The sequence below is a fragment of the Triticum aestivum genome, chromosome 2B (assembly GCF_018294505.1).
Source record: "Triticum aestivum cultivar Chinese Spring chromosome 2B, IWGSC CS RefSeq v2.1, whole genome shotgun sequence".
In the NCBI taxonomy this organism is placed as follows: domain Eukaryota; kingdom Viridiplantae; phylum Streptophyta; class Magnoliopsida; order Poales; family Poaceae; genus Triticum; species Triticum aestivum.
In genome coordinates this window covers 382,322,654-382,339,609 of record NC_057798.1, presented here as the reverse complement: position 1 = coordinate 382,339,609, position 16,956 = coordinate 382,322,654, and positions in this window count along the sequence as shown.

Sequence of the window (16,956 nt, the reverse complement as noted above, 5' to 3'; positions counted from 1 at the left end):
TTCTGACTTTATTCACCTGGACCCCACTAGACAGTTTGGTGGTTCCTATGACCCAAGAAAGAACAAAATGAAACTACAAATGAAACTATGTCTTTGTACTCACTTTTCTTCAAGTGAATGTCTTCACACATCATTATCTTCAATGTGAATGCCTTCATGGACCACCATTGTCTTCAATGTCTTCATACATTTTTAGGGGCCATCTCCGATGGGTAAACCGAATCAATGGGGAACTTCTACCTGTGTTCTCTTGTGAATCTCACAATCACATTTGTCCATCAACCACGTTTGTCATCAGCACTCCAAAACCAAGTAGGGGGTGGCACTAGATGCACTTACAATCTCCCCCTTTTTGGTGATTGATGCCAAACTGGTTGAAGTTTTCAAAAGGGACAAAAATATGTGAAAGTTAAAGCACGTGGTCATTGGCTTCATGAAGTTGAAAGGGCTCCCCCTAAAGACGTCAATATAAGTAATTTTCCTTTGAATGCAAATGCACATTGTAGGTTTTGCTTTGTGGACATCTCCATCTGTTCATGAAGTCAAATCATTGTGCATACAAAAATGTATTGAAGATAATGACATGCACAATGATAAATGGGAGTTTGCAGAATGATTTCATGTGGATAAGGTAGGAATTCAACCACGCAATCAAAAACAACAGAAAATGTAGCAGACGTCCCATCTGGACTTTAGTGTTACAACTCAAAAACCAATAGTTCATGAACGAGAGTTGCAAGACTTAACAAAAATATAGCACCCGACCCATATGAACCCGCTTGAAGACTATCAACCCATATGCTTCTCCCTCTTTTGTCATCGAATGACCAAAAAGGAATGAAGACATAGGGTGTCTAAGTGTTCCCCGGAGGTGTTGGTGAAGATGTTGGAGCAACCGGGTCGATGGTGGGGTTAGGCGGTGCAGAGGGGCCTGATGCGGCATTGTGATGCGGTGAAGCCATAGCTAGTGAAGTGGCGTCATCCTCCTCATCAATGACGCATGCAACAGTTGGAGCAGATGATGAGGAGTAAGAATCTTCAATTGATGGTGTAGGACGCCAACTAGCTGATTGCGAAGGCTTCGAGTCAAACTTGAAATCGCTCTGTGAAGCCATCTACAATGAGATCATCTTCATAACAGAGCATTGTGAGGTTCTTGCAAGCACGCCAGCAGGATTCAGGACCAATAAAAGAGTTCTTGGTGGAGAGTTGCGAATACGATTGACATCCACAAGAAGAATTTGCATCTGACGCTCCATCCAATCATGATGCCTATCATGCTTTTGATGAAGAGAAACTAGAAGTTCTCTATCATTGAGTACATGAGCACGCTTCTGAAGCCTTTGAGGAGTTGTGCTTGCGCTTGCATCAGTGTTAGCACGATGCGGTAGACGAAGTTGGCTGACTAGTGGACCAGCAGCAACAGTAGGATTGAGCACATGAGTGGCTTTAATACGTGCCGAGAAGCTCTGAAAGGGAGCATAGTCTTCACGAACTGGTTCTTTAGCAGGCTCGAGGTAGATGGCTTCATGAGACATATCTACTACAGGCAGAAAGACAACATGATTGCACACTGAAGCTTGACAGTTGATCGAGGAGCGAAGCTTAATCAACCGCATAATCCATGGTGCATAGAATTTTAGGCCAAACAGACCGATGCCTGATGCTGCCAGTCACCTGATGAAGAAATCATGAGTATTGAAGCGGATGCCATTGAGAATATAGAAGACCAATGTCTTCATGGTGCCTTCAAGCTTCACAAAGGAGGAATGCCCTTTGATTAGCCACATAGTATGCCTCACAATATGGTAAATGGTGCAGGGCACGTACTCGAGGTCGTTGACGAAAAAGAGTGTGGGGTACTCAGGATCTACAGGAAATGGCTTCATCATGCTCAGCATTTGGTCATATTTGGCTCTGGCTTCTAGAAGATACTCTCAAGCTCCTTTTCATACAGCTGACAACCTAGCTCATAAAGATCACCAGGAGTGGGCAGGGAAGTGAGCTCGATGATATCTGAGCTCTGGCTTCATGATGCACGCCACCTGTCATCCACTCAAGGACCCATGTCTTCCGATCCCTATTGTAGCCTGATATGTGCAATGTGGCATAAAATTGGAGCGGAAGCTCTTCGTTCCAGTGCTCCTTGTCAATGACAAATGTGAGCAAGCCAACATCAAGGAAGCAGTCAAGGGCTTCTTCTAGGAATTGTAGTCCATCCATGGCATCACAACAAAGGCGCTTGTGTGGAAAAAAAATATCCTGGTTGTACAGGATGCATGAGTAATAACTTCATTATAGGTGACTCCAAAATCGATCCGATGAGATCCGTGGCTTCTTGTAGGGGTTCTTGGCCTTGTTGAAAAAAGTGTTGTGCTCTCTGAAGCTTAACACACTTAATGAGCTCTGAGTGGTGACTGTACTGGGAAGCCTTGGAATTATTGGCATGGCCTTCTAGGTGTGAGGCCTTTGCTCAGTGTGATATTCATATTGTGGCCCATGAGCTTCAGGAGGTGTAAGAACAGGCCACCTGATCTTATCAGTTCTCCTTCACGATTGAAGCCCGTCGCCATGTTGTGAGGAACTGGTGCATTAGTAGCAACATTTGAGGCAGATGGCTGAGCATCTTCAGTGGCGGCATTGGCTTTAATCTGAAGTGTGGCTTCAGGCTGCGGAGTGGCTTCAGCCATGACAATGTCATTGGCTTCAGTATGGGTGTTAGCAGCAGTAGCATCACTGGCTTCATTTACTGGTGGGGGGGGGGGTTAGGAAAATTCACTTTTGTAATCTCAACATTTTCAACAAGACGAATAACAACTTGTTCTTCTTCATTCTCATCGATTGATGCAGCCGGAATGTCTTCAGCCTCTTTGGCTTCAGACTCTTGAGCAGTATCTCAGGGGGTGGCTTCAGGGAACACTTGGCATACTACTAAGGTGGTGGTGTGCACATCATCTTTAGGAATAATGGTCATGGAGCCAGATGCCTTGGGCCTCTGTGAAGCCTTCGGAATGAGGTTAGTGCATGCGGTGAGGGTGTAGTCTTCTCTATATCTTCTGGTGTAGTGGTTGATGTCTCAAGCATGGGTGTGGTGATTGAAGCTGGTGGAGTTCGTGGAATGACTTCATGGAGAGGGGAGTTGGGGTGTTGCTCTTCCCAAAACTCATCTTGCGCAATTGGTGTCGTGGGACCACAAATGCTTATTTGCTCACTCAAGTGGAAGCAGGCGATGATACTGGTTTCTAGGTCAGCTGGGGCAATTGAGGAAGGACTTCATCATCATTTCTGTTCACATTGTCTTCACGACCAATGTCTTCAGCTGCGGTGTTGTCAACAGCTGGAATCTCAACAATGACATGGGCCTCTATGGGAGTAGGCTCATGCACAACCATATGATGTTCTCTGTGAGAGAAGGCAGGTCGGGCAACTGATATGGGTTCCACAAGCAATGGTTCCTAAGGAGAAGATGAAACAATTGGTGCTTGTGCCCTTCGTGAAGCCTTGGAAGACTTCGGCTTCGGCTTCTTCTGGGACGGAGCGGCATCAGAAGCTTCATGATGCTTGCGCTTCTTGGCTTCAGCCTCTGCTTGTTTGGTTCTGTTCCTTTCGGAAGCAACGGATGGAGCCTTAGGCTTCGAACTAGTCATGCTAGAAGGGAAGATGATCTTTGGCCTTTCTTGCCTTGGAGCTTCAGCTTCAGGTTCTTCTGGCTTCTTCTTCTTGGCAGCAAGCTTGGGGTTGATGCCTGGGCGCCCAAGTGCCTTTCTCTTCACGACTTCATTGTGAGTCTGAACACATTTCTTGCATAATATTTGAGGCGCTCTCGGGAGCCATTAGCTTCATCACGACGCTGTTGAAACTCCGTCTTCAGATCAACCATCATCAACTTAAAGTTCTGAACATCAAAAATACTAAGCTTTGCCATGTGCTTCTTGAAGACTGCTTTCTCATGGTAAATTTGTTTTTCTACTCAACGACCTTCTCAGCAATAGAAAGTTCTGAGGCTATGCAGCCTTGGAATATGACAATGATGTCAATGGGCAGTTGTAGATCATCAATGGCGAGAGAGATGTCTCCAGACCATTCATCATTGAAGTTGTTCAATATATCAGCATCAAACAGATGCAGATCCTTGAAGATCTCAGCCTCCTGTTTGCTCTTTATTAGCAGCTCCAGGGCATCATCGGCAAGATTTTCATCACTTGACAGATCTATAATGTCATCATCATTGTGCAGGATGCTTGCGGGAGTAAGGTCTTTCCTTGGGATTTTCTTTGTCTTCGAAGATGTCAGAGACACGTCTTCAGAATGCACATTGGTTTAAGGAGGTGCAAGTTTCAATGGCTGCACTCTTGAAGCTTTTGGTGTAGATGCAGGCTTTGAAGCCTTTGCCTTCTTCATAGGCTTCGGGGGCTCTAGAGCAGCAGTCGGTTCTTCCTCTTCAGGAGTAGTTTCAACATTGGCTTTTTGCGCAGCATGGTGAGTCAGAAAAGCAGCAAAGTCATCAAACGGGCTAACGAAATTTGGTTCGGCTTCACGACTGCCATCAGGCCTTGGCTCAGCTGGACCTAGGTTGAAGTCAATCCCAAGATCCTTTTTGTTTTGTGCAGCAGAAGACCTAGCGAACTGATAGTTGGCTTCAAACAAATCATCTTCACGACACCATCGTAAGTTGGATGGATCTACATTCTGAGGCATTAGCCGCCTTACCATGCACGAAAAGAAGCCTTGTTGAATGGCTTCAACCTTGGTCTTGGGGTGTAGTTTCTTGTACACAATGTTAGCCCAAGGTGGCCTCACAACGTTCTTGCCAACGTACTCTAGGTCACAAAGTTCTACAGAAACCATTGCTCCACCCAGTACCTGAGAATCCATTGAACGTGTGACTTGCGCTCCCCATAGGTTTCTTTAGGATCCGATTTGTACATTTCATATAGATCTGGAGGTATAACCTTGGCAATATTGTCACGGCGTAGCCTACCCCCTTTCTTGGCTGATTTGCCTCCTGCCATTGTCTTCACAAATATGATTGGCTTCGCTCTACTAGTCACACAAGAACTGGCTTCAGGAGAGTCAATATGACGTTGTAAGAAGTCTGCAAATGAATCCAGACTATGAGAACCAAGAGACTCGCCCATGGACATGTACCTGTGAAAGCATTAGAGATGCAAGGTAAGTAGGAGAGGTCATATGCATTCTCAGAGTATTTTGATGATAAATCAGTTTGAAGACATTGACCTCATAGTGCGAAGACATTCACTTATTGGAGTAAGTTGGTTCCAGATTTGTACGGATCCATGAATAGGTCCAAGTGAGGTATCAAACTAGGTGTGAAGCATAAGTGAAAGTACTTACGAATAATCAGATGCAGAAGATGGAAGATCCAGATTTGGAAGTGACAAAAAAACTTTCTAAGGATATAAAAATTTGATCGGAAAAAACAAACCGTAAAAAGTAAGCTTTTATTTACCGCTCAAGAACAGACGTGGAACTGCTAGACGAGTTGCGAGAGGAAGCCAAACAGTGGAAGATAGGTACGGCAGCGGCGAGGCAAAGAAGACCGCCATCGGCATGAGTACGACGACGGAGAGCTTGCGGTAGCAAAGCGCTTCTTCTCTGGTGACGATGAGAGCTAGCAATGGTGCTAGGGTTTCGAGCGACAATGATGGGAGTAGAGTTTTAATGACCACGGGGGTTGTTTATTATAAGAAGTGGAGCAGTGCTATGAATGTACTCAGCTGCCCCTGGCGGTACGCATCTATGTGACGCGTGGCATGCATGCTACAGTTTAAAAATGTGCCACGATGCCACGCAAACCTGGTATGACGGGCGGTCATTCAGGCTTCTCCAGATTCCGGCATAAAGGATAAGAACAATATATGTGTTTTAAATGTTTGTCTCAAAATCTTGGACTGACAAGGACACAGTGAAGACAATGGATATGTGTCAAATAGAATGTGTATGAAGATTTAGAGAGAGTAGGAGAGATAAGCACAAATGAGGTAAGGGTTCGATCACATTCTCTTCGTGCAAAAAAAGCAACTTGAAGACATAGCTATAAGTGAATGCTGTAGAGGACAAAACATATATATTAATATAGACAGGCAATGAACTCCAAATCAGATGTGAAGATAAATCATGAAGATAAACTAATGTTGAAGACAGATCAATTGTGAAGATAATGCAGTGTGACACCAAACTAAAATCTTCAAGAAAGATTGGTGGTGGCGTTACCCATCGTGGAAGTATTAGACCCAGACACGGCGCACAATTATCGTGGCGCTCTGAAGTCAAATTCCGCATTAATGTCTTCACACTTATAGTGTATATCTTCATGAATTGAAGACATAAGTTACTTCGTGTGTTGCGCACCTAAGTCATCAACATGCATAAGCGTTAGGATGTGTGTCCATTCATAGGACATTCGAGGATTCTCAGATATTTAGCTCACACTGTAGCTTACAGAACCTCTTCTCATCCAAGGGCTTCATGAAGATATCTGCCAATTTCTCTTCACTATTGACATGAATGATACCAATGTCTTCCTTCAACACATGATCCCTGAGAAAGTGACGACGGATCTGAATGTGCTTTGTCTTCAAGTGCTGAACTGGATTGTGAGCAATCTTGATGGCTCTTTCATTGTCGAAGTAGAGGGGCACCATCTTCTTGTTGATGACATAGTCCTTGAGAGTTTGCTTCATCCACAGAAGCTGAGCGCAACAAGATCCAGCAACAATGTATTCAGCTTCAGCAGTAGATAGTGACACACAATTCTGCTTCTTTGAAGACCAATAGGCAAGTGATTAACCGATAAAATGACATGTGCATGATGTAGACTTGTGATCCACCTTAGCACCAACATAATCAGCATCTGAGAATCCAACTATATCAAACTCTGAGCCCTTTGGATACCATAATCCTAGCGTTGGGGTGTGAGCCAAATATCAGAGTATTCACTTCACCGCAAGGTGATGTGACTCCTTTGGTGCTGCTTGGAATCGAGCACACATGCAAACGCTAGGCATTATATCTGGCCTAGATGCACATAAGTACAATAAAGAGCCAATCATGTAGCGGTATACCTTTTGGTCGAGCTCTTTACCATTGCCGTCAGAGCCCAGTTGACTTTTGGTTGGCATTGGCCTCGTGTAGCCTTTGCAATCTTGCATTCCAAACTTCTTCAAGTAGTCTTTGAGATATTTTTTTGAGATATGAAGTTGCCATTTCTTTGTTATAACGACCCGCACCTGATAACATTCGATGTGTCGGTGCTTACAGTGCTAGTCCCTGGATCAATAGCTAGCACCTACAGTACAAGATGTAATATCAAGAATAAACCACATGTCATAATATTACATCGTAGATCCAGAATTTAGATATTACATACCTGCATAGCTCAAGGCTAGCTTACAAACAAAATGCATCATAAAAACCAAATAAAATCTCCATGAAGTCCATCAACACCATAGGAAAATGTCAAGTATAGCATCGTAACCCTACCTCATATTACTCACTCGTCGTATAAAATCTGCAACATGATAAGTTGCAGCCACAAGGGTTGGTACATTGAATGTACTGGCAAGTCACACATGAATGATATAACAGACCTACATTTACATGCAAGTTATATCAAGAGGATAGTGTCGTGGTTGTTTTGCAGAAAAGCTATTTTTTCCCTGATAACTACATAATATAATAGTCAAATTTTAATTATGTCTTGCTACAGTTAAATACATATGGTTGAATTGGGCAGTCCAATACCAACCTATCCCCATTATTAAGTATCACATCAAGTTTTATTATCTGTATCATCTGTAAGGAGCATCCAACAACTGTAATGGTCTAGTTGCTCAAATTTGTCCATAACTGGGGACACGGCTAATCATGATTAGTTTTTAATACTCTGCAGAGTTTAGTACGCTTTACCCACTGGACCCAATCTGAAGATTGAGACAAAGTCTTTCAGAAGAGGTTCCCTTAACCACCTGACGGCCACATCCCACCTGCATATGCTACATCTGTCAACACTGTCTAGGCAAGGGTTCCAACAACTGATCAACTAAGCAAGAGCCCATCTAGCCAATGGTCACACATGGAAACTAATAGTCTCTAAGTATGTCTGATCTTTTTAAACATGGGCGGCCTTCCACCTAGGGTGCACTCTCATGGGCGCATTGCCTTAGAAAAGGTGCAAGACCCCATGGTGCCTTCCCTCAGCACCAAACAATACCACTTCCGCCCAGAGGTGAATTATATCCTTTAATTACTACTCATTTAGTTATATATATATATATATATACATATATATATATATATATATATATATATATATAATCCTCACATAAACTCAATGTATACACGAACCAACCCCGTCTACAAAGCATGGCAAAACTACACCTACCACGATCTACAATAAGGCCATACTAAGCTGGAACTCAGTAGCATTAACATACTACCATAATATTCCTATACATGCATAATATGGTATTGTGATATATAACTACATGCATAGAAAAAATAATAGGTTGGGGTATGATCAAGTTGTAACTTGCCTGGTACGTTTGATGAAGTTCTTCGCACTCACAATCCTGAGAATTCTACTTGTCACGCTCCGAGCAATCTATCGCAAAAGAAAGAATCTAAATAAACAAAGAACCAAAGACAGGCTAAACCAATATGGAAGGTGGGGGAAAAGCAATATTGTTAGGCTTAATATATAATATAGGTCTCGATGTGCTATAAGGTGACAATTGAAGAAGTCTAACTCCAAAGAGTCAATTGATATAGAAGGATGGCTATATAGGATTACATTTGAGATAATATGGAATAGGCTCAAAATTATATGGAAAACAACAGACATGTTGTTGAACAAAAAGCATATGACATAGGCATTCATTTGCAAAAAGAATGAATTGCATAGGAGCACTACAACTCAAGTTATAGCAAACTGAAATTTGAATTCAAAAGAGATCAAAAATATTTGAAATTTGAGTCTATAGGATATGACCAGCAAGCATTTGGTACAAGAGTTCAGATGCAAAAATAATCAATTGAATAGGATATACGGTTTGCAAGATATGAGCAAAAGATGATTCAAACTCAAATTTGAATTGGTAAAATTTTAAATGTTCAAAAGTTGAAACTAATGATATCAGCGGAAAGACGGGTTTATGGGGATCACTCTGCAAAAAGTTTCACCTCAATCGGAGCTACGGTTGAGGAGATATGACGGAACGAAGTTCCAGGGGCCTATCTGAAAATTTCTAGAAACAATTTCAGCAGGGAAAGAAATTAGAACAAAATTCCTGGACACCTAGCATCACATGTGCCAGATAGCCCTTCGTAGTTAGAGGTTCTCTGGCCGTTGGATTAAGTCGTGATCAACGACTGTTGTTCTATTGGAGGTAGGGTTTGAGAGGTGGGGAATTGCTCACCGGAAAATTCGCCGGACTTGATGCAGACGGCGGCGGGTGGCTCATATCCATTGCGTGCTTCGAACCCAAGCATCGAACCCGAGACGTCTGTTGTCCTAAGAGCTCGTGGAATTCACCAAGGGATGAGGAGGACGATGCTTAACACGACTTGGTACTCAGATACATCGTTGAGATCCTCTGGTTGCGCCACAGTGCGTTTGGATTCATGGTTGTGGAAACTGGCTCGGTTCATGGTTGCAGCGTTCGATCTCGTGCGTCACTGAGCAAAGTACATGGTGACTCGCATGTGGAAAACCAATACGAAGAAAATGGGACAGAGTAGGGGAGTAGGTACCCAGCAACGGCTACGCAATCCACCGGCGATGGAGCTTCGGGCGGCAAACTCCGGCGAGATCGGCAAGCATGAAATTGGTGCGGATCTGTCAGATCCCACTACGTATTGGTAGGATTTATCTGTGAATTTCTATGGACAAAAGGGGAAATTGTAGGAAGTATGAGGAACTCTAGGGTTCCGGTATATTAGCCATCACGGCGATTTGGGGGAATTCATCGAGATAGTTTCTGTCCAGCCACAACCCGGATAGTTATAGGCGGAATATTACCCAGCTAGTAACAGTAACTCGAGCTAGCACTATTACAATGGTAAGAAACATTCAACGGCTGAGATGCGTCATCACTCTCTAGCGAATCTGGTCCATTGGTTGACTGAACCGGTATTCTCCTGAAGTGCTATAGCTAACTTAATATTACTATTGGTACTTCAGGTTTTGACATTGCTCCCCTCCAAAGATGCGACATGTCCTCATGGTGTTTGCTTTGCTTCGCGCCAAGCCTGCGTTGTAGTTTTGAAGAACTCCGGGAAGGTATACCTGATGAAGTCAGCGTCCTCCCATGAGACGTCCTCAGGGGGCAATTTCTGCCAGTGAATCAGCCACTGAACAACAGGTGCATTACGCCTAGGAACTTGTCTTACTTGGAGAACTGTAGTTGGGCCTGTCTTGATAGTGCCATCTGCATTTATAAATGATAGATAGGGACTAGGGATAGATTTGTCTCCAATGTGTTTCTTGAGCTGGCTTACATGAAACACAGGGTGTATCTTGACATATTCAGAGAATTGTAACTTGTAAGCTGGTCGTCTCACTCTCTATGTGATCAAGAAATGGCCATAGTATTTGTTTTGGAGTTTCAGAGCTCCTCTAAACCCAAAAGCAGCCAATTTGTATGCTGACACCTTGAGATAAACTAGATCTCCCACTTCAAATGTTCTCTCCACTCTCTTCATATCAACATAGTGTTTCATTTTGTTTTGTGCTTGTTACAAGTTTCCCTTGAGTTGCTCCAGGATTTGTTGTTTGGAAGATAGGAAATCCTGTGCTTCAGCCTCATCTGGACCAGGAATTGCTAGTTCAGTAATGAGTGGAGGGGGGAAAACCATATAGTGCCTGGAATGGTGACATCTTTAAGGCAGTGTGGTATGTTGAATTGTACCAATATTCAGCTAGGAACAACCAAGATACCCACTTGTTTAGTTCATTTGTAGTCATACACCTCAAATATGTCTTCAAACACTAGTTAACTCTCTCAGTTTGACCATCTGTATGAGGGTGATAAGCTATATTGCATCTTAGTTCCACCTTCAAAGCAGTAAAAATACCTTTCCAAAGCTTGCTGGTAATGATCTTGTCTCTGTCTGAAATCATTAGCTTAGGAGGTCCATGCAGCCTAATGATGTGATCCACAAAATCCTGAGCAACACTGAGGACTGTCTATGGGTGAGATAGTGGGATGAAATGAGAGTATTTAGTGAATCTATCTACTACCACCATAATCACTTCATTTCCCTTTGAATTTGGAAGGCCTACAATAAAGTCCATTGTCACATGTTGCCAAGCCATGTCAGCTACAGGCAGTGGGTCCAACAATCTAGGCTGTAAGTAGTTTTCATGTTTTGCTCTCTGGCAAATAGGACATGCAACAATGAATGTTTCCACCTCATTTTTCAGCCCAGGCCAATAGAAGATATTCTTAATTCTCTATAAGTAGCTCTCATCCCTAAATGACCCCCAACAAGTGAACTATGCAATGCTTGTATTAGCTTAGTTCTCAAAGCAGCATTGTTCCCCACTAAAATCTTGCCTTTGTACCTGATAATTCCAGCACGTATGGTGTAGTCTGAGTTAGTAGGAGGTTGTTGCAATAGTAATTGTTCCAGTAACTTTTTACTGATTGGATCCTGCTGATAACTCAATAACAGATCTTCTGCCCACACAGGTGTAATGCAGACATAGCAAAATAGCCTGGGAGTAATCTTGATAAGGCATCAGCTACTTTGTTTTCACTTCCCTCTTGTACTGGATTTTGAAATTGAACTCCAGTAATTTCATCATTAACTTATGTTGCACCCCTTCAATAATTTTCTAATCAGTAATGAACTTGAGTGATTGTTGGTCTGTTTTAATGATCAGTTCATAGCCTAGCAAATAATGTCTCCATTTCTTGAGTACCTCCAAGATAGCAAGAGTGTCTTTCTCATATGTTGACATAGCAACATTTCTAGGGCAGAGTGATGAGTTGTAGTATGCAAGAGGTCTCCCTTGTTGCATGAGGACAGCTCCTATGCCTTTGCCAGAAGCATCTGTTTCCAGGACAGGAATTTTTTTTGGTAGTGCCAGTACAGGAGCTATAATTAAAGCTTGTTGTAGTTGTTCAAAAGCTTGGTTATGTTCCTGCTTCCAAGTAAACTGCCCTTTCTTTAACAGATCATGCAGAGGCCTGCATATTACTCCATATCCATTGATAAATCTCCTATAATATCCTGTTAGGCCCAAGAAACTTCTTAGTTTAATAACTATATCTGGTGTTGTACACTCAGCAATAGCAGCTATTTTCTTTGGGTCTATAGCCACTCCTTTGGCAGATATCACATGTCCTAAGTACTCCACTTGTTGGACAGCAAATACACACTTGGACATCTTAGCAAACAACTGATGCTCTTTCAGTAATTGCAACACTATTTTTAAAATATTCCTTGTGCTCTTGTAGATTTTTGCTGTATATCAATATATCATCAAAGAAAACCAGCACAAATTTCCTCAAGTATGGGCCAAAGATGTTGTTCGTTAATGCTTGAAAAGTTCCTGGTGCATTTGACAAGCCAAAGGCATAACCAAATATTCAAAATGACCTAGAAAAGTTTTGAAAGCAGTCTTTTGTATATCATCAGGGTGCATTCTAATTTGATGGTACCCAGATCTTAAACAATCTTGGAGAAATACTGTGCACCATGTAATTCATCCAAGAGATCTTTTATCACTAGTATAGGAAACTTGTTCTTAATTGTTAAAGAATTAAGTTTCCTAAAATCAGTGCATAGCCTCATTGAGCTATCTTTCTTCTTAACTAATAAGACAGGAGCTGCATATGGGCTTTGGCTGTGTCTGATGAGGTGAGCAGCTAGTAGCTTTCTAATTTGATCTTCCATTTCTTGTTTCTGACGTCGAGGAACTCTGTATGGTCTCACATGAGGGGGAGTTGCACCAGGTACTAGTGGTATAGTATGATCAAGAGCTCTCTCTGGTGGTAGTGGTTTTGGTTCCTCAAATAGATCAACATACTCTAACAGTAGTTTTTGGATTTGAGGGGGTGTTTTTGTTCCTTCTGGTGCTTCCATTAAGATGTTATGTACCTGGAATAGGAAACTTTCCACTCCCTTATCCAGCAACTAGTTCATCTCCTCAGCTTGTAGCACTTTCACTGTTTTAGGACTGTTGAAAACTACAGTAGTTACAGGCTGAGTTTCTTCCTTTGTGAAACTCAAAGTATGCTTGGGAATACTGAATGCCACATGACTGACTACAATCATCCAATCATATCGCAATATGACATCATGACTAGGCAGTGTTAACACTGAAACTGTGGTGAAGTTTCAAATTAGCTAGTTGAAATTCATAGTTTGGCACAACTGCTGCAGATAGTAATCTCCCTCCTCCATCTAATGCTATTGTTCTCTGTTTTACAGGTAACAACTGAGAGTTAGCTTTGACAGCAAAATCTTCAATAATGAAAGAAGAAGTGCTACCAGAATCCAATAAAGCCACTGCTCTCTTTCCATTAATGTGTATGATCACTGTGGGAGTAGGCACTGCTAACTGATGTCCAAGTGCATGAGCAGAAATAAACATTGCTTGTTCCCCATCTTATGTATTTTCAGGTTGCTCCTTTTGCTCTATTTCTTCATTATCAATTAAAATTTGATCTGCCTCCTCCTGTTGCAGCAAATGTATGTTGGGGACTAATTTACACTTGTGTCCATGCATCCATTTATCTCCACACCTCCAACATTCTCCAACTTTTCTGATCTTCTGTCCATTGTTAACTGGTACTTCATCCTGTCTGATAGGTATTTGCTGTTCTGCTACATGAGTGTTCTGTTTTGCTTGAGGAGTCCAATTTGGTTTCTGATAGAAGTTATTGAAAGGAGCACTTTGCTTCTTACTGATAGTGGCTATGTGTGGATGATTAGGTTATATGTCATTTTCCATACAATAAGCATCTGTCAGTGTTTGTGGTCTGAAAGGTCTAAGTTCAAATTTTATCCCCTCAGGCCATTCACATAGCACCTAACAAACCACAGTTCTCCCAACTCAGGGTTTTCTTCCTGCAGATCTACCGTGAGATCTTCAAAGTTTTTTGTGTATTCAGATACAAAGTGGTGTAGCTATTTGACTGAGTTAAATTTTTCTGCCAAATCATAAGACTGAAAATCTTTTAATTACTTCTTCTTCAAACTGTTTCCAATTGAGTTGTTTCTTCAGAAGACCAGATCTCCTTAGCCATACATCTGCTTCATCAATTACATACATTTGAGCTAATGATACTTTGTACTCCCCTGGAGCTCCAGACATTTGGAAGTACTTGTTGCATTGCCTTATCCACCCCACTGGGTCTGTTCCGGAAAATCTAGGAAAATCCAGCCTAGGTCATTTTGTGACTAACTTCATGAACTGAGCATGCATATCCTGCTCATAGGTTTTATATTATCCTTGCCATAATTGCCTGTCTCTGTTTTGCTCGTAAAACTGGTTGAATGCAGGGGGTGTGTGCATCATGTCTACCAGTAACAGGGGTCCCTATAGCACTAGCAGTGTCATTTCTTCCTTGCTGAGCAAATCGAAGAGGCACTGTAGCTCTGTTGGTTCTAATTGGAGGTAAATTATGTAGATGTATCTCTTCTAGTTGTTTAGACTTATCTTTTTCTGTTGCTAACTGTTGCTTCAATTGTTCTATTCTGACTGCTTGGTCTTGTGTTTGTTCTTTATGCAGTGTAGGAGATCCGACGGGTACAAAACTAGAACGGTTCTCGGGCTGTGTGTCAGACTATGAAGTTTTTACCAAGGTCTTCAGGACATTGTTGATCGCCGATAACTGCTTGCTCAGGTCCAACACCACTTGCTCTACTGTACCCACTGTTGCCAAAATTTGCCCCTGCTTAGCTCCAATCACCTGCACTTCCTCCTATAATTTGGACATCTGATTCTGCATATGTGCGCCATCTTGCTACAGAACACCAAAATCATCCCGCAAGGACAGAACATCTTGAAGATCCGCGTCATCGATTTCCTTGGAATGCCCCATCACCTGATCTGAAGTGAGAGAAAAGGGATTTTACTGATGGTGACCAACAACCTAATTCTCACCATAGATCCTGCCGCTGCCGCGATCTATGCCTCCCTGGCACATGGATCGGAGCTAGAACATGGGATTTTACCGACTGAGCAAGGAGCTCGAACAATTGTTTCCGCTCTGCCGATTTGTGCCCGAATGTTCGCGGCCGCCAGCGCCACCTGACCGCACCCCTCCGCCCGATCACGCCACCGTCGTCGAAGAAGAAAAGGGTAGGAAATAGGGTGGGATTTGTCGATCTGGGCGAAAAATTTCGCCCTGGAACGCTTTTGCCGAAGAACAAAGGTTCTGATTACCAATTTGTCATATCTCACTACATATTGGTAGGATTTATCTGTGAATTTCTATGGACAAAAGGGAAAATTGTAGGAAGTATGAGGAACTCTAGGGTTCCGGTATATTAGCCATCACGGCAATTTGGGGGAATTCATGAAGATAGCTTCTGTCCAGCCACAACCAGGCTAGTTATAGGCGAAATATTACCCAGCTAGTAACAGTAACTCGAGCTAGCACTGTTACAACAGTAAGAAAGGTTTAACGGCTAAGATGCGTCATCACTCTCCAGCGAATCTAGTCCATTGGTTAACTGAACTAGTATTCTCCTAAAATGCTACATCTAACTGAATATTACTATCAATACTTCATGTTTTGATAGGATCTGGAGTGGCGATGTTGGGAATCAGACGAGGGGTTTGAGGGGTCGCAATGGGGTGTGAGATAGGCCGAATCACGGAAGGATCCGTGTGAATCGGGCGAGGCCGATGCAGTCGCTGATGCATGCGTGAACAGGTGATCGAACGGAGGTGGAAGACAACCGTGGGCTAGGGGCGTCAGTAAATGACGAAAAAATAGAGAGGGGTGCGCCCGCAAGGTGGGCTACGGCTCAGCTCTGTTCTTGGGCCGGCCGGCCGGCCAGCCAGCTGCTGTGCTGAGCGGCGGATAGGTAAATGGGCCACCGTTATTTGGTTAGCATAGGTTAGAGCATCTCCAACCGTTGGCCCCCAGGGGGCGCGTAAAATCGCCGCCTGGGGGCGAGCCGCCGCTAAAAATCAGCGTGGGGGCGAGCAGGTTCCTAGCCGCCGCCCCCAGGGCCGCCCCCAGACGCAGTTTTTTTTAAAAGGGTATTCGGCAAAGTTCGGAAAATTGGACAAATTATTTGGCTAAAGTTCGGCAAACTGGACATATATTTGACATATTCGACATTACATAGCAAAGTTATTTTAAAAAAGGTCGCAACTACAACTATTTAAGGGCCAAAGAAGTCACTGAGCACGGCGAAGTCACCAACGTCGCCGCCATCCTCGTCGTCGTCGTCGGTCTTCTCATCCTTGACACGGCCAAGCCTGCTGGACCCCTTCCCGGCGTCACCCTGGTGGACCGGTGGTGGCAGTGGGAGGGGAGGCGTCGCCACGCCGCCCGTGATGACGAATCAATGGCAAGACTGGCCGGCAGTAGCCTTGCCATTGATTCCACGAGGGAAACTGAGGCGTTCCAAGGACGACGAGGCGCGCGTCGCTGACTCAGCGGGCATGCGGCTCTTTCGCGCCAAAATCACTCTCCCAGCACCCCCGGGCGCCCCCAGCGCGCCGGGTTCAGCCTGGGTCCGCCGGCGCTAATTTCGGCCCAAACCGGCGAAAAACGGGCTCCTAGGGGCACGACTGGGCTGTTTTTCAGCACCGGCGCGAAAAAATCGCCTGGGGGCGTGTTGGTGGCGCGGCTGGAGATGCTCTTAGGGATAGGTTATCTTATTTATAAAATTACAGAAATGACTCTGGCTCCAGAAAAAATTATCCAAATCATTTTCTGAAAAAATAAAAGAACATCCACAAAATAA